The 25,069-nt window shown below is 40.1% G+C and overlaps 3 pseudogenes across 1 annotated transcript; 1 reads left to right on the top strand and 2 right to left on the bottom strand.

The window, feature by feature from the left end:
* Window positions 1–1,692: 1,692 nt before the first annotated feature.
* Window positions 1,693–3,972, top strand: LOC143546101 (zinc finger CCCH domain-containing protein 47 pseudogene; annotated as a pseudogene).
* A 1,832-nt stretch (window positions 3,973–5,804) lies between these two features.
* LOC143546079 (PHD finger-like domain-containing protein 5A pseudogene) lies at window positions 5,805–6,144 on the bottom strand (annotated as a pseudogene).
* Window positions 6,145–17,248: 11,104 nt separating this feature from the next.
* LOC143546102 (asparagine synthetase [glutamine-hydrolyzing]-like) lies at window positions 17,249–20,652 on the bottom strand (annotated as a pseudogene). The gene is made up of 9 exons (XR_013137553.1): window positions 20,467–20,652; window positions 20,159–20,297; window positions 19,344–19,445; window positions 19,132–19,273; window positions 18,842–19,033; window positions 18,522–18,764; window positions 18,094–18,450; window positions 17,866–17,946; window positions 17,249–17,779 (listed from the first exon to the last, which is right to left on the bottom strand). The product of XR_013137553.1 is annotated as an asparagine synthetase [glutamine-hydrolyzing]-like (transcript).
* Window positions 20,653–25,069: the final 4,417 nt, after the last annotated feature.

A 25,069-nucleotide genomic window follows, 5' to 3' on the forward strand; every position in this document is an offset into this window, starting at 1 on the left:
CAGGATGACGCCATGAACACCACCTCGCTAAAAAAAACCTAGGCGCCATGAAGCTTTTCTCCTCTTCACGTTACTCCGATGGCGCCATAATGTCTACAACTTATTTTCTATTTGAAGGGAATTAATTGTTCACACCGATAAATAAAATGTATCTCATTTATGTTGTCACTTTTTTTATATGTAAATTAATTATTATTTTAATGGGATTGTGGCTAGTTATCATATAATATTTAAGTTAATGAATGATTAGTTATCCCACAAGATTGAAAAGAACCCACGGTTACAAATGTAATCCCTTTCCCTCTAAACAGGCTGATCTTATTCCTCCCCACAAGGCCTTTTTTTGGCCTCTCATTTTTATCCTCCCAAAATCGATCGTGATTATCCCTCTAAATCTCTGCACAAAGATTTTTATCTCATTTTTAATCAGCCAATGATTTCATATCCTGTAAACAATATTATGATAAAATTATGATAAAAAAATACATTATTATACTTCCAAAAACTGGCAATTTTGGATGATTTTTAAATTCAAGTAGTTAAAAATATTTGATTTTTCATAATATATTTATCATGATTTTAATTGTATAATGTTGTGAAAATTTGAAAAAAGTATTTTTTTTTTAATTTGAGGAGTCTTATTTTCGTCAGTTTTAATGAAAACATATTCCATTATATTCCATTAAAAGTAATAATACTTTTAGTTTCCTCATCCACTACATTTTTTTGGTATGAAAAAACATGAGTTCAACTTGATTCAAATAGAAATTTTCACGGGGTATTGAATCCGGGTGTTATATGATGGAGTCTTATATTTATAGCTAGATGTATGGGATGTTTATTGGACCATGTGTCATAGGATCATGTTTGTCTCTTCTGTAATCGTCTTAGTGGAGATCGTGGGTGCTGTTTTGCGCGGGAGCCATCACTCAATACTTTTGTCTCCTTTACGTGACTATCATAGTGGTCTTGCACGTTTCTAGTATACATGTAGCGCTACCCTGTTGTTTATTCCTACACAACTCTGGTATTTGACAGTGGTCCTGGATCTCAGCGGAATTCTTGGACTATCTGCTACACGGGGGTGCGTTTGTGGGTGTGAATTTTCCCTTCTAATAGTTTTGACCTAGTTTGGTTTGTGCACGGTTTCGAGATAGGCCGGCCTAGGGGTGTGGCTGGGTAGTCGAAGGCCACAGGCCCGGCACCCCGTTAGGCCCGAAAAAAAAATTTAGATATTTTTTTTTAAGTATTTTTATAAAAATAAAATTATGTAAAATCAATGTTTCAACATAATTTCATAACCACTAGCTTGGTCTAGTGACAAAGAGGTATGACATCTAAACAAAATATTGTGGGTTCTAGTCTTAGTTGAGACATTTTTATGTTTATTTTTATACACAAGTTTTTTACACAACTCAAATCATAACTAAGTAGTAAGTAAGCCATTAAAATTAAATTTTTAAACAAAAAAAAATTTCTTTTATTTAAGGTACAAAAATTTTTCGCCTTTAACCAAAAAAATTTCGTCTTTTCGGAGCCGGCCCTGATTCGAGACCATATCTCTTCACCATCTATTCTATTACCACGTACCAATCACACATGTGATATGTACCATTTTTTTACACAATTTTTTATACCCGAAACTTTAATAAATTACCCGGCCGGTGCAAAGATATCATCATCCATGAAATTCTACCAAGTGTCACCACAAGATAAATGCCGATTAAGGAATAAATATTGTTTCTAGAATTTCCAACTCTTTTCCAAATTTAACACCCATTTGCATTTGCATTTCCATTTCCACTGCATTTGAGTTTCATTTAGGAGGAGGGAAAAATTTGTAACAAAAACGCCTTTGTGTTCGTCTTTTTTGACTCCACCAATTCTTCTCTTCAACTAACTTCATTTTCTTCATCAAATTAAATCAAATCAAGGTACGTTACCATCTCAATCGCTGTTACCCATCTCTTAATTCCACTTCATATCAAAAACCCTTCATTTTCCGAACAAATTAAACCTAATTTCGTTCTTTATACTGATCATTTGATTCAATTAGGGTTTAGTTATTCAAAAGTTTGAAAATTTGTGACTGGGTATTGTAGGAACATGTGTACCAGTCAAAATCAAGACAAACCCATAAGCCCAATTTCAGTTTTGCTTGAGTTAGCAGCATCAGATAGCTTGCAAGAATTTAGGGTATTAATCGAAAAATTAATCGAAGAAGAGGCGTTCGATGTTAACGAGCCGGGTTTATGGTACGGTAGGGCGATCGGGTCGAAAAAGATGAAGCTTGAGGAAAGAACACCTCTTATGATTGCCTCCATGTTTGGTAGCATAGAGGTTTTGAAGTTTATACTAATGTTAGATGGTGTTGATGTTAATAAGTGTTCGGGTTCCGACCGGGCCACTGCCTTGCACCTTGCGGTTGCTGGCGGTTCGAGCGCTTCTGTTGAGGTAGTTAAGCTTTTGATTGACAGTTCGGGTGATACGAATTGTTTAGATGTTCATGGAAACCGGCCCATGGATTTGATTCCGTTCGTGTTCGGGTCTGTGTTCAATGGTACTAGGAAATTGTTGGAAGTTATGTTAAATGGTTATTCTGATGAACAAGATATTATTATGTTAACTGATTTAGTTAATAACAGTGTTGAAGAACAGAAGGTGAATAGTACGGTTTCCCCGATTGTAGTTAAAAAGGAGTATCCGGTTGATCTATCGCTACCCGATATGAAAAATGGGATATACAACACGGATGAGTTTAGGATGTACGCGTTTAAGATCAAACCTTGTTCGAGAGCGTACTCGCACGATTGGACCGAGTGCCCGTTTGTCCACCCGGGTGAGAACGCGCGAAGGCGGGATCCACGAAAGTATCCTTATAGTTGTGTTCCGTGTCCCGAGTTTAGAAAAGGGTCGTGTAAACAAGGCGTTAATTGTGAATACGCACATGGGATTTTCGAGTGTTGGCTTCATCCGGCTCAGTATCGGACGCGTTTATGTAAAGATGAAATCGGGTGTAGTCGAAAAGTGTGTTTTTTCGCTCATAAACCCGAAGAGCTTCGCCCGTTACACCCGTCAACAGGCTCGGCGTATGATATTTCATCGGTTAGTCCTTTTAATATGGGCTCGTTGTCAATGGTCCCTCAAAGTTCCACACCACCGATTACTCCCGTTGCTTCGTCTCCTCGAGGTGGGCTTTTTTGGTCAAACCGGTTGGATCTTGAAACTGAGTTGATGATGGTGGACCGTTATCGTCAACAGCAGTTGATTGATGAGTTTGCGCGTGTTAACTCGGGTTTTAATGAGTATTTTGATGAGTACGACACGGTCAATGGGTCACCGCGCAAAAGTGTTGACCTTTTGGGTTCTGGGATTTCACTCGAATCGAGAATTAGCCCTTTACACCAAAACATGAGGATGTCGTCACCATCATCGTTTGGAGCGAACCAAATTATGAATTCGAGAGCGGCTGCATTTGCAAACCGGAGTCAAAGTTTTGTTGACCGTGGGGCGGTCAACCGGCAGTCAATGGGGCCTTCTAAGCTCTCAGGTTGGGGGTCTCCCGATGGGAAGTTGGATTGGGGTGTACAGAAAGACGAGCTTCATAAGTTGAGGAAATCGGTTTCATTTGGGGTGCATAGATCACACGATTCGTTGCCGGCAACTAATAATAACAATAATCGAGATACCGAAGTTACATTTGATGAAGAGCATTTTTCAGCATTGTTGGAGCAGGAGCAGCTTGCTTAGTTATGGCATCATTAATCGCCTTTTAACATGAATTATCGGTGAATTTTGACGATTTGTTTCGAGAAGCTTCAGAAGGTTGAAAGCATCCATCTGATCTTATTATTATAGTTTATAAGTTCATTTTTTGTTTTTATGTATTTCATTGTTATTTATTTCATTTTGAATAAGTTAGACTTGATCTTGAAGTCTTCTATTTAATGGTGTATATGCCAATGTTTTTACCACATATATCTCAATATATTGATTAAAGTTTTTACTGTTTTTAAGTTTTTTATGCTTATTATGTCAATTAAATGATACCTAGAACATGTTATAATAAGGTCATTTGGCTGGAAAATCTCTAAGGGGCCTTGATGGTACTTCTTGTATTACTTCATTATATATATCCTTTTTAACAACAAATTTCATATAACAAAGCCGAAAACCCCTCATACCGAGAGTATAGCAGGGGCCGGCAACAACACCAAACACACGACGACTTACAAAGCCAAACACTTCCATATATCCCAATATAAATCCAAACATTTTGATCTATTTTTAATCCACAATAACTTAACACTTTAAAATCTCTAAGACCTTCTGCATCAAGGCCATCCATGGCTTATGTGGAGGAGATTTGTTAGAAGGATGGAAAATACATGTATTGTGGAGGGCCATCCATCCTTGAAGATCCTTCCTCAAGGATGGTGGTTGGTGGGTCCCCAATGTTGGCGATGTGGAAATTATGAGGTTGTTTGTGGAAAGAATGAATATGTTATTGTTGTAGGTAAAAAGTGTTTGTGGAAAAAATGAATGGAAAGATGATGTGGCATGCTGACTAGGCGGTTTGTAGAAAGAATTGCCCTGAACTGATGCAGACAGTCTAAGGATGTTTTCAATCCTAGTGGGCTTGTTTTCAAAAATCAAGTTGTTCCGAGCTTTCCATATACACCAACAAGCCACTATTATAATTGACTACAGCATACTCCCTTTTATGCTACCCATCCGAGACATGATTATGAATATTAAAAATGTCGTGCATTAAAAAGACATAGATTGAGTGAATATTGCACCATGTACTAATGTTATTCTTTTTTTCTTTTTTTTGATTTTTGAACAGCAAGGCTTATATAAAACATAAAACAAAGAGTACAAGTTAACAGAAACTCAGCAAGAAACTGAGGAACAAGACCAAAGAGGACTAAAGAAACTAAACCAAAACACATAATACATCATTCCATCCAAGTTAAAACCGAACCATAAGCTCCACTCCCTTATAGAATTCTTCGACCGTATAGAGAGCCACAAGAAAGCCAATTCTTTTATATCGTCCAATACTTTATGAATCAAAATAGCCTTGCCTTCAAAAATCTTCTTGTTGCGATTACACCATAAACTCCACATCACCAACGCTAAGTAGCAAGAAGTAAATGCATGATCAATAGACTCACCCGAAGCCATGCAACATACACACACCGTCGGGCCTACGAGAACATTCCTTTTTAACAAATTCTCACTTCGTATGCAGACGATTCCGAAGAGCCCACCATTTAGACAAAAGAGCAATATTTGAATATCTAAACACAACCCCAAGTCCAACCCTCCATATTCTTTACTCTTTAGCGGATGCTACTTTATCCCGCGCGACCCAACAAATCTTATATTTTTCTTAGTTTCCTCCAAAAAAAAGCCTTCTTTTATAACAAAGAAATAAATAATATTACCAAGTTTTCTTCATTTACTGAACTATAGTAGACAATGAAGTAGAAAGTAAACTAAAAATCTTGTCAATAGTATATTTTCTAGTAGATAAACTATTTTGCAGACTGGGACAGCATAGTCTTGATCCATTTTAATGAATTACAGTAAACATTGATAAGAAATATGTTGTTAGAACCTTTGTTGGAGATTTTGATTAACTAATTATTCTTGATCCATTTGAATGCTTCTGCTCACACATCACAATATAAAATACCAACAAATGTAAAAACACAAAGGGAAGTATTTCCAACAGTTTTGACAAGACTTATACAACCAAATATATATAAAGAGAGTCGATACCGTTCAAATACCGATTATCTTTTCTTAAACCCGTACTTTTTGCGCTCTTAAAACAAATCCGTTTTCGCACTCCCCAAATTCACAATTTTCGGGCACCCGTCTCGATCTTTCTCCTGTTGCATGCACTCTTTGCAATAATATGCATCAGAAATGCCAACCCCTCCGCATATCACACACCGACCCTCAAACGAGCCGTAGTTACACTCGTCGCACACACGCACAAGTGTACACGGACGCACATAAGAGTCAAACAATACATTTTCCATCATCTTTTTCACAAAGCCTTCCAATTGCGATCCCGGGCTGCTTTCGGCACATTATCAGATCAGGATGATGCTTTGCCATTTTCCCTCAACCTGCATTTATCAAGATTTTATTAAAAAGGGAAATATACTAACATTCTAATATTTTCTTCTAACAAAACCATTGTTCACGACGGAGGTGTGTATGAAACAGAAAATTTACTGATCTAACCAAACCCAAACAGAAACTGACGTTTTAGTTTTATATTTTGCGAAAAATGAAATTTTGGTGCGGTTTCGGTTTTGCCTAAACCAAAATCAAATTCAGGGGTTTTCGTATTTAATTTTGAATGTCAAGTCATACAGTGTAACTCAAAAAATTTTAGTTCAAACTTCAAAGGTATGATAATCAATTAAACAGTAATTAAGAAAAAGATTAGCACCAAATATTTTTCGACACAAAATTTTTAAGTGCAAATGTTAATGCCGAAACCAAACGGTTTTAAAAAATTCAAAAAGTTAGCTTCAGTTATCATCGAGTCGAGCTCAAAACCAACCCATGTACACCCCTGCGACGCTGCGATTACCGGTTTAGAAAATTTTAAAAAAAATTGCTTTAAAATGTATGCTTGCAAACAAAAAGATAAAACACTATATTATTATAAGTGTTCGGATCAAATACAAATGACTTTTATCATGAAATTGTATAAATAACTAGTGTAGAGTAATTATGTTACAGTAATTGTTCTATACCTTTTATACTAGAATAATTACTATTACTACTCTAGTTCAAAACCATTTACTATAATTACTACAATTATTTATTTGTATATTTAGTAGATTAATTTTATTTGTACCGGTAGAACTACTATATGAATCAATACAACATATAGATTTGAAAAACAAGATGTAATTTGAACCATGTGCATCAATACAACATATAGATTGTTATGCTAGCCGAACAACTATATGCATCATATCATTAATTTGGTGCTAATTTTATTTGTATATCATATCATTAATTGTTATGCTAGTCGAACTACTATATGCATCAATACAACATATATAGATACGAAAAACAAGATGTAATTTGAGAGAAAAGCTAACCTGTTGAGAAAACTTAATTTGGTGAGCTTGTTCCAATTTTGTGCTCTTCACTATTTTATCAAAACCATATATATATATACTGTAACACCCCAACCCGGAGCAGGCTGACGTGTCACTATTGCAGATATCATAGACCAAACAAAAACCATTTAAATGAAATGAAAAGAATCCCATGGCAACCAAAAGAGTTAAAAACACTGAAAGAAATTCTAAGTCAAATTTATTAAATGCTTAAAGAAAATTAAATCAAGTCCTTATTCTTGAGCTTCATTTTACTCTCATCACTGATCTCCCCGATTTCCCGAATTACCTGTTAGCAAATAAGACAGACACAAACAAGAAAATACGGCTGAGCCAAAAATTGCCCAGTAACGGAGAGAACAATAGTACAGGTAAAGGCATACATAAGACAAAACACATACTGAAATAAAACTGAAACTATTGCGGATATAAAACCACGTTTTAGACCGAACTATAATTAGATGCGAAACATAATCCGATACACTATCGGGACGTAATCTGAATATACTCAAATTTAACCAAATGCATATACACATATCGAAACGGACCAGAAATATAGCGAAACAAAATATAATTACTAATATACACGACGATGATGTTGAAATAAATAGGTCGTGTAATACGGAAGCACCCAGAGCCTAAACAGAGGGGTACACAGCTAGCTAGTCCATGCACCAAGGAGACGGTGTGGGTGGCGTGCACACATTGTTCCATCTCAAACAGAAGTCAGGAGTCAGGAGTCGGAGCTAAGATCGATCTATACGCCTCTAAATGGCCAAGGTACTACATGAGTACTTTCAGAGACGCCGTGAACTTTGATTACGCACTGTCACGATAAGTGCCATGTCGTTGACGCCCCAACGACAAGTCAGAAATGCTCGGGTAACAGAGTACTGAAGCTAAATTCATATAACTAAATTCGAACAGGAACATGCAACAATGAATACAAAATATATATAACCTATTGCATGTTAAAAACTTAATATTAAACATATCATACGGATAAACTGAACTCAATCTGAAACTGAAAAATAACAAAAATCCGCACTACGAAGTGACGGACATAGAATATAATATAGAACCAGTACTATGAGTGAAGAAAACTAAAATCCGTACTACAAAGTAACGGAATATAATTAATACCAACAGGAAACAAAAACAGAATCCGTACTGCGAAGTAACGGAATATAATTAATACTATGAGTGAAAGAAACCAGAAACCGTACAAAGGTAACGGACTACAAAAAAATACTAAGAGTAACAAAAAATACTAAGAGTAACAAAAACAGAAACCGTACCTTAACTGATGAACAAAAATAGAACAATAAAAGTTGTCCTTAACGAGTCCGAGAACCTACACTTTAATTATATTAAGAGTTACGAATTAGGTTCATGGGACTTAAATTACATAACTGGATTTTTGGTTTTGTTAACTTTTACATAAACTGATTAGACGCATTTTAATATTTACAAATAGTATATTTATTGTCTACAGAACCAATTTATATATTAATCAGATGAGGAGCATGCATGGTTTCACAGTTTGTGAATTAAGTCACAAAAGGCCTGCTCATATATATGAACTCCATATATACTCCTATATATATTTAATATTAAGTTCCCACTGTTCAATAGGGAAACTTCTGTAGAAACAAATTTATAAAACAATAACTTCAATCAACTAAAACCTCAATTAACTGTTCTATTTCATTCCGAAAACAAAACGCCAATGTAAGTCATGGTTCGTGTTTAACCTAACCATACGATTTATTATTGTTGTTTCATTAACCAATTGTTCACATCGATGGGGAAAAAAACATGAAGTATGACTCGATCTGGGTTACCTTCGATGGAGGTAGAAGCGTGGAAGCGGCGTTGGTTCGTTCCGGTGGCGGCGGCTCGGCACTTGTGATTCCGGTGTAGGTGGCGTAACTCGGAAAAGCAGGAAACGCGGTGTCGGTGACTCCTTGCAACCACTGACGCGTCCAAGGTTGTGGCGGTTGTCTCTGAAAGTGATCGTTAGCGGTCGCGGTGGTTTTCGTCTTAAAATTTCCGGTAAAGGTGACACGTTTCGTGACGATTTGTAGGGCGGTGGTGGTTGTTTGTGAATACGGCAGAGAGAATAGGATTTAGGTTTTTTTTTTTTTTTTTTTTTTTTTTTTTTTTTTAATCCATGAAGATTCGTTGGAATTGTTATCGTATATATTTACGAGTTATAACCACAATCAAATTCCTAAATGAGTTAGATTGTTTGTTGCTCACGTTTGAAGGCCAAGTAGAAGTCTCACCAACTTATTATAATTTGACTTTCACATTTATTATTATTATATAGTTTAAACAACATTTATATTAAAATTATGGTTATTCGTTTGTTATCTAATACAAAAGTTTGGGTTATTATAATTATACTCCCCTAAAAAAAAATTTCGTCCTCGAAATTGTAAGACGGTGACACATACTTTCGGATATCACGGAAACGAAACAAACTTAAAACTTTCATAAATTCAGACATGACAATTGCAAAGTCTTGGAAACAAATATTAGGACATATAAAACAGAATTCATATGAAATCAAAACCATCCAAACTGAAATCACCAAGTGCTAAAACGGAAATAAATACGGATATTGGGAACGAATTGTATCCTCCATTTCCCATGTAGCTTCTCGTTCAGAATGGTTCTTCCAAAGAATCTTAACGAACGGAATAGTTTTCTTGCGCATAATGCGTTCTTGACGATCAAGAATAGCTTCAGGTTCTTCTTCAACAGATAAATCCTCGCGAATCAGATGGAGCGGATAGGTAACAACATGTAACGGGTGATAATTATACCCCCTAAGAAGAGATACGTGAAAGACCCTATGCACATGAGATAACTGAGGTGGTAAAGCCAAACGATAAGAGACTTCGCCAACTCTTTCAAGAATTTCAAACGGTCCGATGAATCTTGGGCTAAGTTTTCCCTTGATTCCAAAACGTTGAACGCCTCTACAAGGTGAAACTCGCAAGAATACCCGATCACCGACATTAAATTCCAAAGCTCGACGATGTCGGTCTGCATAGCTCTTCTGTCGACTCTGAGCCTCTTTTAGCTTCTCACGAGCAATGGTAACTTTCTCATTTGTAATCTGTACCAACTCGGGCCCTTCAATAATTTTCTCACCAACCTCATCCCAACAATCAGGGGCTCTACACTTACGACCATATAAAAGCTCGAATGGCGCCATACCGATGCTAGCTTGCCAACTATTATTGTAGGCAAACTCAACCAGACTTAAATACTCGTCCCAGTTTCCACTCCACTCTAAAGCACATGCTCGAAGCATATCTTCGAGTGTCTGAATGGTACGTTCTGACTGACCGTCAGTCTGAGGATGAAACGCGGTACTGAATCTCAATCTAGTACCCCATGCGGCCTGCAACCCTTTCCAAAAACGCGAAGTGAAACGTGGGTGTCGATCACAAACAATAGAGACGGGGGTGCCATGGAGTCTCACAATCTCTCGAGTAAAAATATCGGATAACTTACTGACTGAGAATCCTTTTTGAATCGGAAGAAAGTGAGCCGATTTTGACAAACGATCGACTACAACCCAAATAGCATCATTTCTTTTGAACGTTTTAGGTAGTCCGGTAATAAAATCCATTGAGATATCATCCCACTTCCATACCGGAATGTCAAGTGTCTGAAGTAAACCCCCAGCTCTTTGATGCTCAGTTATAACTTGCTGACAAGTAAGGCATCTGCTGACATAACTGGCCACGTCCTCTTTCATACCGCTCCACCAAAAATGTTGACGAAGATCTCGATACATCTTTGTGGATCCGGGGTGGATTGAGAACGGTGAACTGTGAGCCTCGGCTAACAACGACTCCCGTAGGGTGGAATCGCTAGGAACACATAACCGTTTCTCACACCAAACTACGCCATGTTCGTCTTCTCTGAATTCTGACTGTTTACCACCCTCCAAATTCTGTATAATTGCCCAAATTTCTCCGTCTTCATATTGCGCACTCTTGATTCGAGAAATTAGATCAGGCTCAACCTGAAATCTGGCTAGATATCCATTGGTATCACCAAAATGGAGACCAATACCCAATCTATCCAGATCATTGAGGATATGAGGTTGCAGCTGAAAAGGATTTATTGTTCCGAAACTCTTCCGACTAAGAGCATCGGCTACAACGTTTGCCTTCCCCGGATGATACTGTATGATAGCGTCGTAATCTTTTAGAAGTTCTAACCAACGTCTCTGTCTCATGTTCAGTTCCTTCTGAGTGAAGATATATTTCAAGCTCTTATGATCAGTGAAAATATCGCAAGTCTCTCCATAAAGATAATGGCGCCAGATTTTCAACGCGAAAATAACTGCAGCGAGTTCGAGGTCATGCGTCGGATAGTTAACCTCGTAAGGTTTCAACTGTCGTGAGGCGTATGCAATGACTTTACCATGCTGCATTAAAACGCAGCCGAGACCTTTCTTAGAAGCATCACTATAAATTTGGTATCCACCCGTGCCTGAAGGAAGTGTAAGAATCGGATTAGAAACCAATCGCTTCTTTAGTTCTTCAAAACTTTTCTCTCGATCATCATTCCAGGAGAACTTAACCCCTTTCCTTAACAGTTGCGTGAGGGGTAGGGCGATGGCGGAAAAACCTTCAACAAATCGGCGATAATAACCGGCAAGGCCGAGAAAACTACGGACTTCTGAGACTGAGGTAGGTCTAGGCCAATTAGTGACTGCCTCGATTTTAGCCGGGTCCATTGTAATGCCTTCGGCCGACACAATGTGACCCAAAAACGCTACCTTGCTTAGCCAGAACTCGCATTTTGAGAATTTGGCATAAAGCTTCTTTTTACGTAAAATCTCGAGTACGATACGAAGATGATCCTCATGTTCCGCTTTACTTTTAGAGTAAATTAGAATATCGTCGATGAAGACTATCACGAACTTATCAAGAAATTCTCGAAAAACTCGGTTCATCAAGTCCATGAAAACGGCCGGGGCATTGGTTAACCCAAACGGCATCACCAAGAATTCATAATGGCCATAACGAGTACGAAAAGCTGACTTAGAAACATCTGAATATTTGATCTTAAGCTGATGGTAACCAGATCTCAAATCAATCTTAGAAAAACATTTGGCGCCTTGAAGCTGGTCGAATAGATCATCGATACGAGGCAAGGGATAACGATTTCGAATGGTGATTTTATTCAACTCCCGATAGTCAATACAGAGTCTTAATGAACCGTCCTTCTTCTTCACAAATAAGACCGGTGCGCCCCAATGAGAGACACTCGGTCTAATAAAACCCAGTTCCAATAATTCTTGTAGCTGCTCTTTGAGCTCCTTAAGCTCCAAAGGTGCCATACGATAGGGTGCCTTAGAAATGCGGCACCAGGGACAAGATCAATAGTAAATTCTACCTCGCGATCTGGTGGAAGTCCAGGCAATTCTTTAGGAAAAACGTCCGGAAAATCACAAACAGTCGGATAATCAGAGATTTTGGGTTCATTAGAAGATGTAGCTTTAACCGAAGCAAGAAATCCCGCACAACCGTGCGATAGAAACTTATGAGCCTTAAGCGCAGAAATAATTTTTTAAAGATTTTCGAGGCTGGGTCCCCTGATAGATAAATTCGGGACACTGAGGATTTCCAAATAAAACACGACGAGTCTGACATTCGATCGTAACATTATGTTGCGATAACCAGTCCATACCCAGAATAACATCAAAGTCACTCATATGCATAGGATACAAGTCTGCGGCACGGATAACTGAATTGATTCGGATTGGACACTCATTATAAACATGAGAGATAACAGTGGTGTCTCTCAGAGGAGTAGATATCACTAAAGGGTACTCTAAGGCAGTAGGCATAGTCATTAAATATTTAGCAAATAAGAGTGATACCACAGAATGTGTCGCACCAGTATCAAATAAAACATACATATCACGATCACCAATTTGTAAATTACCGGAAACCATACCTGGGGCATTAGCTGCATCATTAGCTGTAAGTGTAAAAACTCGTCCTCCTGCAGCAGATCTAGCATCTTCCCTAGTATTAGCCCTAGGGTCCCGCTGAGGGCAGTCTCTGATTATGTGTCCTGCATCTCCGCATCTAAAACAACGACCTTCAGCTCGACGACAAGCGCCTCCATGACGTTTCCCACACGTGCCACACAGAGGAGTATTTCGGTTTTGTTGATTAAGTGGTTGAGCTCTGGTGGGGTTATGATGTTGTTGCATATTATTCTGTGCGGGCCTATGATTCTGATTTCGATTTCCCCCATTTCGTGGCTGATTGTTGAAATTCCTATCAGTACGCTGTCTACGGTCTCGGGGTACAAGGGACTGTTCGGTTCCAACTTGAGAAGAAGATTGACCCTGATTATTTTCTCTAGGCCGCTTACGACTTTCATCAAAAGATTTCTGGCGGTGTTTCTTATCATTATCAAGGTTCTTAACCGCATCAACTATCTCATTTATGTCATTAAAACGGAGGTTCAAGATAAACTTCCTATCTCGGTCACAAATGGCCCACTTGAAATGGTTGGTCTGTTGTTCTTGCGTGCCTACAGTTGGGCCAAGAAAACTAACCAATCGACTGAAACGATTTTTAAACTCAACGATGGGCTCATCATTAGCCTGAATAATTGAAGAATATTCTCTCAAATATTCACTGCGATCAGCATCAGTGAAGTACTGTTGGTAAAACAAAGTACGGAATTCATTCCAAGGAAGTGTAGCAGCATAATTGTCTCCACCACGGGCAGCTTTCAGTGTCTTCCACCATCTGTGAGCGTCATCTTCGAGCTTGTAAGTAGCTAATCGAACCTTAAACACATCTTCAACACCCAGCACTTCAAACAGTTTCTCGATGTGCGCGATCCAGTTTTCAGCTTCTACTGGAGAACTAGAGTACTAAAGGATTTTGGCTTTTGCTTTTGAAAACGCTCAAGCCAGACATGAATACCAACAGGATGATTGTTGCCTCCAGCATTGTTTCCACTGGCGTTGTTGCCACCGGCGTTGTTACCACCGACATTGTTGCCACCGGCATTGTTGCCACCGGCATTGTTCTGCTGCAACTGTTGTATGATGTTAGGGACTGCCGCAGCAATAGCCGCATTGACGGCGTTAGCGACAAGGGTCGCAAGAGGTGGGTCGTTTCCAGCATCATTCCCGTTTTGGCGGTTAACACGTCTTCTAGGAGGCATCTGAAAGTAAGATAACGTATGAATTGAACGATAAGGATTTACGGAATACGCGAAAGACGAAAAGGAAAATCCTAACCCGACGTCTACCCATTAACTCACATTTTTTTTTTTCGTGTAAGTTTTCTACAAGAAAGAGCCTGGGCTCTGATACCATAACTGTAACACCCCAACCCGGAGCAGGCTGACGTGTCACTATTGCAGATATCATAGACCAAACAAAAACCATTTAAATGAAATGAAAAGAATCCCATGGCAACCAAAAGAGTTAAAAACACTGAAAGAAATTCTAAGTCAAATTTATTAAATGCTTAAAGAAAATTAAATCAAGTCCTTATTCTTGAGCTTCATTTTACTCTCATCACTGATCTCCCCGATTTCCCGAATTACCTGTTAGCAAATAAGACAGACACAAACAAGAAAATACGGCTGAGCCAAAAATTGCCCAGTAACGGAGAGAACAATAGTACAGGTAAAGGCATACATAAGACAAAACACATACTGAAATAAAACTGAAACTATTGCGGATATAAAACCACGTTTTAGACCGAACTATAATTAGATGCGAAACATAATCCGATACACTATCGGGACGTAATCTGAATATACTCAAATTTAACCAAATGCATATACACATATCGAAACGGACCAGAATTATAGCGAAACAAAATATAATTACTAATATACACGACGATGATGTTGAAATAAATAGGTCGTGTAATACGGAAGCACCCAGAGCCTAAACAGAGGGGTACACAGCTAGCTAGTCCATGCACCAAGGAGACGGTGTGGGTGGCGTGCACACATTGTTCCATCTCAAACAGAAGTCAGGAGTCAGGAGTCGGAGCTAAGATCGATCTATACGCCTCTAAATGGCCAAGGTACTACATGAGTACTTTCAGAGACGCCGTGAACTTTGATTACGCACTGTCACGATAAGTGCCATGTCGTTGACGCCCCAACGACAAGTCAGAAATGCTCGGGTAACAGAGTACTGAAGCTAAATTCATATAACTAAATTCGAACAGGAACATGCAACAATGAATACAAAATATATATAACCTATTGCATGTTAAAAACTTAATATTAAACATATCATACGGATAAACTGAACTCAATCTGAAACTGAAAAATAACAAAAATCCGCACTACGAAGTGACGGACATAGAATATAATATAGAACCAGTACTATGAGTGAAGAAAACTAAAATCCGTACTACAAAGTAACGGAATATAATTAATACCAACAGGAAACAAAAACAGAATCCGTACTGCGAAGTAACGGAATATAATTAATACTATGAGTGAAAGAAACCAGAAACCGTACAAAGGTAACGGACTACAAAAAAATACTAAGAGTAACAAAAAATACTAAGAGTAACAAAAACAGAAACCGTACCTTAACTGATGAACAAAAATAGAACAATAAAAGTTGTCCTTAACGAGTCCGAGAACCTACACTTTAATTATATTAAGAGTTACGAATTAGGTTCATGGGACTTAAATTACATAACTGGATTTTTGGTTTTGTTAACTTTTACATAAACTGATTAGACGCATTTTAATATTTACAAATAGTATATTTATTGTCTACAGAACCAATTTATATATTAATCAGATGAGGAGCATGCATGGTTTCACAGTTTGTGAATTAAGTCACAAAAGGCCTGCTCATATATATGAACTCCATATATACTCCTATATATATTTAATATTAAGTTCCCACTGTTCAATAGGGAAACTTCTGTAGAAACAAATTTATAAAACAATAACTTCAATCAACTAAAACCTCAATTAACTGTTCTATTTCATTCCGAAAACAAAACGCCAATGTAAGTCATGGTTCATGTTTAACCTAACCATACGATTTATTATTGTTGTTTCATTAACCAATTGTTCACATCGATGGGGAAAAAAACATGAAGTATGACTCGATCTGGGTTACCTTCGATGGAGGTAGAAGCGTGGAAGCGGCGTTGGTTCGTTCCGGTGGCGGCGGCTCGGCACTTGTGATTCCGGTGTAGGTGGCGTAACTCGGAAAAGCAGGAAACGCGGTGTCGGTGACTCCTTGCAACCACTGACGCGTCCAAGGTTGTGGCGGTTGTCTCTGAAAGTGATCGTTAGCGGTCGCGGTGGTTTTCGTCTTAAAATTTCCGGTAAAGGTGACACGTTTCGTGACGATTTGTAGGGCGGTGGTGGTTGTTTGTGAATACGGCAGAGAGAATAGGATTTAGGTTTTTTTTTTTTTTTTTTTTTTTTTTTTTTTTTAATCCATGAGGATTCGTTGGAATTGTTATCGTATATATTTACGAGTTATAACCACAATCAAATTCCTAAATAAATTGATTGTTTGTTGCTCACGTTTGAAGGCCAAGTAGAAGTCTCACCAACTTATTATAATTTGACTTTCACATTTATTATTATTATATAGTTTAAACAACATTTATATTAAAATTATGGTTATTCGTTTGTTATCTAATACAAAAGTTTGGGTTATTATATATACCCTACTTAAATACAAGATGAACCGACAACAATTAGAATCATGGAGGTCTTTTGACTTGTCAACTACTTAACTTACTTGGGGACTACTCCGATAAAGTTTTATTCCACGCAAACCGACTTCAGTCCCACTTTATTATGTCCTAGGCCCTAACCTTAATATGTGTCACCGATGCTCTTATATAGTTACATTTAACACATCTTTATGTTTTATTTAACACTTGTAGAAACATCTCTGTTGATATATATATTTTTTCAATTTTGATAATAAATAACGATTAGTATATAAAAACTATTAACAAGCAAAGTACAAGAAAACATCCTTATTTAAAAAGCCAATGTTACATAACAATACATTTGACTCATTAATAATAATATCACAACAAAATATAAGAAATAACAACCCAGCAACTCTTAAAATACATATCATCATAACTTAAAACAACCATAAACCGTTAACCCTGAATCACAAGCTCAGCAGCGGATCTATCCACCATCCGCGGCACGTTGTCAATAATGTTTGGTCCTAACTTGACCAAACCACCCATACCCGTGTTCTTCTTGTAAGCAGCATTATGGACCCCAAGTGCAGCCCGGCCCGAAGGGTCTAGATTGTTAGACCAAGAATCATCCCACTCGATGGCCTTTGAGGTGCTGCAAGCGATACTGGCCCCACCCGGGACGGTCAACTTAGCAGAGTTTTGTGGGAAAAACCGCTCGAATATTGTTCGATAATAATAAGCTTCTTTTGTAAGAGGGGTGTTGTGAGGGAATATGTTCCCTGCACGAAGCATCATCTTGTCGGTTACGTGTTGCTCTGCGTGAGCTTTGAGACCGTCGATCCAGCTATACCCGACTCCGTCACTAAACTGTTCTTTTTGTCTATACAAAATATGCTGCACGACATACACGAACCCCGTTAGACGAGGTAGTTTTATATGGTTAAAAAGTTAAAATGGGTTTAATTTGTCGAATTCGTTACCTTTGGTAAATATGGTTGTTCTTCATCATCAAAAGCCTGTCGAAGAATCCATTTCTCGATCCGTTTTTGATCCATGTTGATCTGCATACCATTTAAATGTATATTAGAACAAAATGTACTAAAAATATAGTATTAGCAAGCTACCAATAAGACAGTATTAAATAAAACGCTACAGAGACGAGAAAAATAACAAAAGTTATAATCAAATAAAATTTCTTAGTGTCATACCATTTTAGCTTCAGGGTCGATGCTCATGGCGACGTTGATAAATTCTTTATCCAAAAACGGGACCCGAGCTTCCAACCCCCACGCGGATGTGGACTTGTTGGCTCTCAGGCAGTCGTATTGATGAAGCGCTTTGATCTTGCGACAAGTTTCTTGATGGAACTCTTCCTTGTTGGGTGCCTTGTGAAAGTACAAGTACCCGCCAAATATCTTGTCCGACCCTTCGCCCGAGATAACCATCTTAACACCCAGAGACTTGATCTTGCGCGACATGAGAAACATGGGCGTACTTGCCCGGATTGTAGTCACATTGTATGTCTCGATATGGTAAATCACATCTTCGATTGCATCAATACCATCCTACAAAATATTCATAACATAAGAAACCTATACGGCTGTTCCAAAAGTTAGCAGACTTATATTTAAAGTACCTGTACGGTGAAGTGGAACTCGTGGTGCACGGTCCCCAAATAATTGGCTACTTTTCTAGCCGCCTTAAGATCGGGTGAACCCTCAAGCCCGACACAAAACGAATGAAGCTGAGCTCCCCACTGCTTAGCCGCTTTAGTACCAGCCAAATAACGAGCCGTTATAGCTGCCACTAGCGACGAGTCAAGCCCACCCGACAACAAAACACCAAACGGAACATCAGTCATCAACCGTTTAATCACCGCCTACATTAACCATGTCACATAACAATCAAACACCCCATCTTGATAACAAATTATTATTACTACTATTAGAAACTCACGTTTTCAAACGCACGACGGAGGACAAGCGGATCATATGGTGTAGACGGGATAGCCTCCGAGAACCATGTCGGATTGTACCAACGTCGAAACCCGCCGGTCTTGCTGGAGTAGAGGTGTCCCGGTGGAAACACCTCAAAAGTGTTCACAATCATCGTTTAGTCCTTTTAGTTCCGATGATATCCATACAGAACCTATATATATATTTCATTAAAAAATAGCGTTTACATCGATACAGATATGGCAATCTAAATAATAAAACTTGTTATAGTTATGTGATAATAATTATTACCATCGAGTCCCCAACCGATGTAGAGTGAGGTGATCCCGATGGCATCACGAGCCGCGATGTAGGTGTTGTTGCGGGTATCAAGTAACACAAAGGAAAACATGCCGTCCAACATGTCCACGAAATCTTCGCCATGTTCTTCGTACTGTACAACGTTTACAAGTTTAGTTACATAGGAATCTCCAAAGTTTGAATGTTTGTTAGTGATTGCTTACTAAGTGAGCGATGACATCGCAGTCACTGCCGGTTCTGAACTTGTGACCAGCGGCGGTCAAACGTTTCCGGAGCTCCTCATGGTTGTAAATCTCACCGTTGACCTGCGTATTCCGACAAAATTGACTTCAAAATCGAACGAGTTGAATCGTACAAGACTACTTTAAAAAAGATATATACCACTAAACCAATAAGTCATAAATAATATTAAACTCGACACAAAATAAATCTAAAAACATTAATATAAATGTCACTTTAAAGAAAATCACATACAAAAATTGTATATGGATATCTAATACAAAATAGAATTTGGAAATAAAGTTTGGCTATAAGTTTACAATTTTAAGTTTAATAAATTACTAAGACTTAACTAAAATATGAAGTATTAAGCAACAAATTATTCACAAAATGAGATTTAAATAAAAGAACTTGTTCTCACTTCTCACCCTCAGTCTAGTTCAACCGGTTCACTGGCTTAATTGGTTCAAACGGCAAAACAGTGATTAAACACAAGAAAACACGTGTCTAGTGGGGGCAATAAAATAAAACAGAACGTTTTTATTAAATAACTTAAAACCCGCCGAACATGAATACTTAAAAATACATAAAATCATTGCCAAATTATTACCATTTTTTTATTTTTAAATCACTTAATTTACTCTTTATCTATCATTCATTCAGTATAAATTAAAAATCAATCCGGGCCCACTACCCTTCCATGAATAGAAGCTCATGTGTATGAAGGGCTACTCTTAATTTATTTCATCGTTATAATAATAATAATAATAATAATAATAATAATAATAATCACACCCACCGTAATAACCACGGTTTCATCCTCGTTAAAAAGCGGTTGATCACCGGAAGCAGGGTCGATAATAGCCAGACGTTGATGGGCCAGATAGTTATCACCGTGCTGATAAAACCCACTCCAATCTGGGCCACGGTGCTTCAACCTATAACCAACAAACAAATAATATTAACAGGTTAATGTTAAACAACTAATATTCCAAATAATAATAACAAAAGTAATAGTAGCAGCAGCAACAGCAGTAATAGTAATAACAATAATAATTAGTGTAAAACAACTTTTATATCGAAATAGAAGGCAAACGGAAAACATGCCTGCGAGAAAGCTAGAGGACACGAACTCTTTTGGCCTGAGAGTCATCGGAGCAACCCAACACAGCTAGTATTCCACACATGACTGCCGGAAAATGGGAGATATTATTATTAATATTAATGTTATGAATGAATGGATATGATGATGATGATGATGATGATGATCACTGCTTCATTCGCCGCGTATTTATAGATGATTTTGGTGAAGGCCACCTTTGTCTTTTTTTGATTATTCTATTTGAAGAAACACTAACCGGACCCCGGGCAGATTACGGGTAACCTGGGGGTTAGATAGATGTTTCCCACGAGGGGTTAGACCCAGAGAAGATGGTTCTTCTGATAACCTGCAAAACAGACACCGTGAGCTTGTCACTGAGAAGGGAAGGTTCCTCCTTGTGACCACCCTCCGGCGTGAGAATCAGACTAGATTGCTCTTTAAATATAAATGTATATTAAGAGATTGCTAGAGCATATATCAGGTATAATATGATGATAATGTGTTAAGATATGATAAGATGATAATATGAGATGATAATACCATTTGGGGTATTTATAGCCGAAGGTAGGTTTCCAAGGAGGTGTGGCCGGCTGCAATAGTATTCCTGTTCCACCAACAGTGGCCTACGCACGTGCCCTGCTGGTAGTTGGTGGGTAGGCAGCGGCTGATAGTGACCAGGCCTGCTGTGTACTATTCCTTTTCCACCAACTGCCGGCTATGCACGTGGTATGACAGGAGTTGGTAAGTAGGCAGCGGCTAATAGTGACATACAGTACAGGAGCATGCTGCTCGCCATACTGTTGTCAATAAGCTGTCGTATCTTTAGTCAGATCTTTTGCCCATACCTCGTCAGGTACAGTACAGAAGATCTTCCCGTATCGTACGGACTGGCTTATGGGCGGGAGTATTCCCCCTCCCGCCTTTGTGCGGGATTGTCCCCGGCTTTGCTCATTCCTTCAGGTGACACTGAGTGATTGAGAGCTAAGTGCCTTGTGCGTGTAGCCTTGCTGCGCGGGTGGCCTTCCCTGATGGCTTGTATCCGCAGCTGCGGGAACAGGCAGAGTCCTTCACCATTGGGAGGCATTTCCTGCGGGAACAGCTTGCGTACTGCGCGTAAGGACGTCACGTCTCTGAGCATGGTTGGTCCTGCGGATCCAGTTGGTTTCTGTGCAGACGTCCATCTTCAAGGTGAGTCTTGCGGGTCCAACTGGGCTCTGCTGGGACCTACCTCTTCAAGTCCCCCCAGTCCAATGTTCTTCTCATGAGTGTTTAATAAAGTGAGGTGAACTTTTGGACTTAAGCAAAGGGTTTTGAAAAGGGTTTTTTAAGGTTTTCCATGGGGATTCTTCCCGCGGAAGTCCTTGTCACTTGCAGAAATTCCCGACTTTCCTGCTTGATCTTTGGGTATGATGCGGGTAGGTCTGTAACCTCCTCGCAAGTCAGGAGCGTTGAGTCCCACTTGTGTGGATTCTCCATGAGGTTTTGGTAGTTTTGAACATAGTGATCAATTATGTTAAAACCACCAATTCCATCATGGAGCTTCAAACAACGTAGTTCTCGACGTTCCCGCTATGCGGGGATGTTATTTCCGTTTCCGCAAGCATTGCCCAGAAGATCCTTCTTGGTTTCAATTCCCTGCGGAGCGCTAGGTATGTGAAGGATTTTGCCTTAACACTGTACCCGCGCTCGTCTTACGGTTACTTTACTTCCAAGGTATTCCTGGCGTCAATTCCCTGCGGGTGCTAGGTATGCGAAGGGTTTTGCCTTAACACTGTACCCGCACCCGTCTTATAGTTACTTGGTTGCCGAGGTATTCTTGGCTTCAATTCCCTGCGGGTGCTAGGTATGTGAAGGGTTTTGCCTTTACACTGTACCCGCACCCGTCTTATGGTTACTTGGTTGCCAAGGTATTCTTGGCTTCAATTCCCTGCAGGTGCTAAGTATGTGAAGGGTTTTGCCTTAACACTGTACCCGCACCCGTCTTATGGTTACTTGGTTGCCAAGGTATTCTTGGCTTCAATTCCCTGCGGGTGCTAGGTATGTGAAGGGTTTTGCCTTTACACTGTACCCGCACCCGTCTTATGGTTACTTGGTTGCCAAGGTATTCTTGGCTTCAGTTCCCTGCAGGTGCTAAGTATGTGAAGGGTTTTGCCTTAACACTGTACCCGCACCCGTCTTATGGTTACTTGGTTGCCAAGGTAAGGGGTATTTTCCCGCTTACTTTTGAATCTTTTTGAATTTTTTTTGAAATTCGAAGAGTTGGTGAAAGGATAAGAACAGTCCAAACCTCTGAAACGTCGTGCGACGGTTTCTTCTGACTGTGTCAGGACGTGCAGGAAGTTATGGTGACGTGACAGCACATGGTCATTCCAGACGCTTTTTCAGGCGCGTGGGCGCGATTTTTCGGGCGCGTGGCCGCGAAATTAATGGTACGCGTCCTTTCAACAGCTGTTGCCAGCTTGCTTTTTGCCACGTGTCATAGTTTCATTGCACCTTCGATTTCTCTCTCTTCCGCATTAAATTCATCGCATTAATTGCGATTAGTATATAAAGGGGGAGAGGGTTCTTTGTAATCCACACTTTCACTCTTCTCTTCATCTTCAAAACGATTTCCGGCGAATACTCATCTTTTCAGTCGAGCATTCCCTTGAAATCGTTTTCTCCTTTCATCTGCAAGATGTCTTCACGTGATCTCGAGTCTACAGCCGATGACAAGAGTACTGCTGGCGAGTGCCAGTGTGCTCTGCCTGTCGATCTGTATCAGTACGTCGTCAGGAAGTTCATGCTCGAGTCTCTCGAGCCTGAGTTTCCTGAACCCCATCAGACGGTGTACGATGCCCCCAGAGGCAAGATCGGGGTATATGCTGCATTTCTTTGTTTATGGGAATCTTAGGTTCCCATTGACAAAGTTTGTTTACCGTGTCCTTGAGAGGCACGGTGTGCACCTGACCGAGGTGCATCCGATGGCGATTGCCAAGGTTTGCCACTTCGAGTGGGTGTGCCGGATTCTGGGCATTGAGCCCTATGTTGACCGCCTGATGACCTTCTACTCTTGGAGGTGCATCCAGGGGTGGTATACGTTGATAACCCGGATAAAGGGTTTGAAGATTTGCGCAACCGAGCGCAGTCTTCGCTCGTGGAAGCGGGAGTTCTTCTACATCTCCGCTCGCGCCATCCCCCTTGCCATGAAATTCAAGAATGGGCAAGCACTTCCCAGCCTTCACGCCTCCAACTACCAGGAGGCGGAATGGTTCTCGAAGATATCCCGAGTCCAATCTCCGGTTTACCGGTTTGCGGAGTCCGGGATGGTGATGCTCGGGATGAGCCGGGTGTGGAAGGATGCGGATGCGCGAAAGATTCTGATCGTCCTCGAATACGGTTCGAACTCTGTTCCTTACGGTATGCTTTGTTTCTTTTTGTTGATTTAGAATTTCTTCTAACTTCTTTCCTGTTTATTTCAGAGGGGAACGACTTGCAGTCGCTCATGTACCCGCGGGAGGCTGACGGTCTCGCGCGAATGGGTACTCGCGCTCTAGACGAGAACGAGTTGCCCATCCTAGAACAAACGGCGGATCGGTTCGTGGAGGTCTATCCGCTAGGCCACGAGATCCTTAGCGCCAGGCGGCCAGGTAAGGCGCTATTCGACCCTCGACCCCTCAATGTTGAAACCTCTGCTGGAATTCCTCTAATCGTATGTTCTGATGAGGAATCCGCAGATGGTCCTCCGTTGGTGCGGAAGAAGAAGGCTGCCGGCGGGAAGGGGAAGGAGAAGGTGGCCTCCACTGCCGATCCGGCGCCTCGGTCTGATTCGGAGACCGAGAGCGAAGAGGTGGCGGGGAATCCCGGTGGTGATAAGACCGCCGCTCCGGAGGCTGCGACGATTGTCACCTCCGGAGAGCCAAGGATGACAACGGTGAGCGGCGTGAAGAGGCCGGCTCCATCGTGTTCATCCCCGCCTGTTCGTACATTTAGGCTCAAGAAAACCCGTAAGTACAAACTTCCTTTATCTTTAACTTCATAGCTTTCCATCATTAATGCTTATCTTCTTTGTGCAGGCGTGGATGTTGACGCATTCCAGGGTGGAGCGCAGAGTATCCCTCCGCCCCAGACGGTAGGCTTGGTCAGCCTACCTGAGGCGACGACCCAGGCGCCTGCGCCTGCTTCCGCTGGTTCAGTTGCTCACTCCTTTGAGCCGACTGTTCCAGCTGTGATGACGTCACCGCCGGCTGTGAGTGCTATTTTTACCGCATCTTTCACCGAGCCGGCGGTTACTTTTGCTGCGGATTCCGCGGCGGCGACCGCGGCGGCTGTTACCATGCCTCCGTCATCTGCAACGACGGCCGAACCTTCAGGTATGCATGGGGCTTATCGCCGACCTCTGCCTCCTTCCCATCTGCCTGACCTCTTGGATGGATTTCCGTTGGGTTCAGGTGATGGGTTTGGCGGCTATCGGCCTGTTATTGACCCTACAGGTGCGTAGGGTTCTTTTGGCCTATTTTATATATTTTTATCATCTTTTCCTAACTGCTTTATGTTTTTTGCAGTGTCGGATTCCAATGAAGTGTATGTTCCACGATGGAACATTCGCCGAGGAACAACCCTTCGCAC

The sequence above is a fragment of the Bidens hawaiensis genome, unplaced genomic scaffold (genome assembly GCF_021521415.1).
Source record: "Bidens hawaiensis isolate Kalapana, Puna unplaced genomic scaffold, B.hawaiensis_p1.1 tig00014205_1, whole genome shotgun sequence".
Lineage (NCBI taxonomy): Eukaryota > Viridiplantae > Streptophyta > Magnoliopsida > Asterales > Asteraceae > Bidens > Bidens hawaiensis.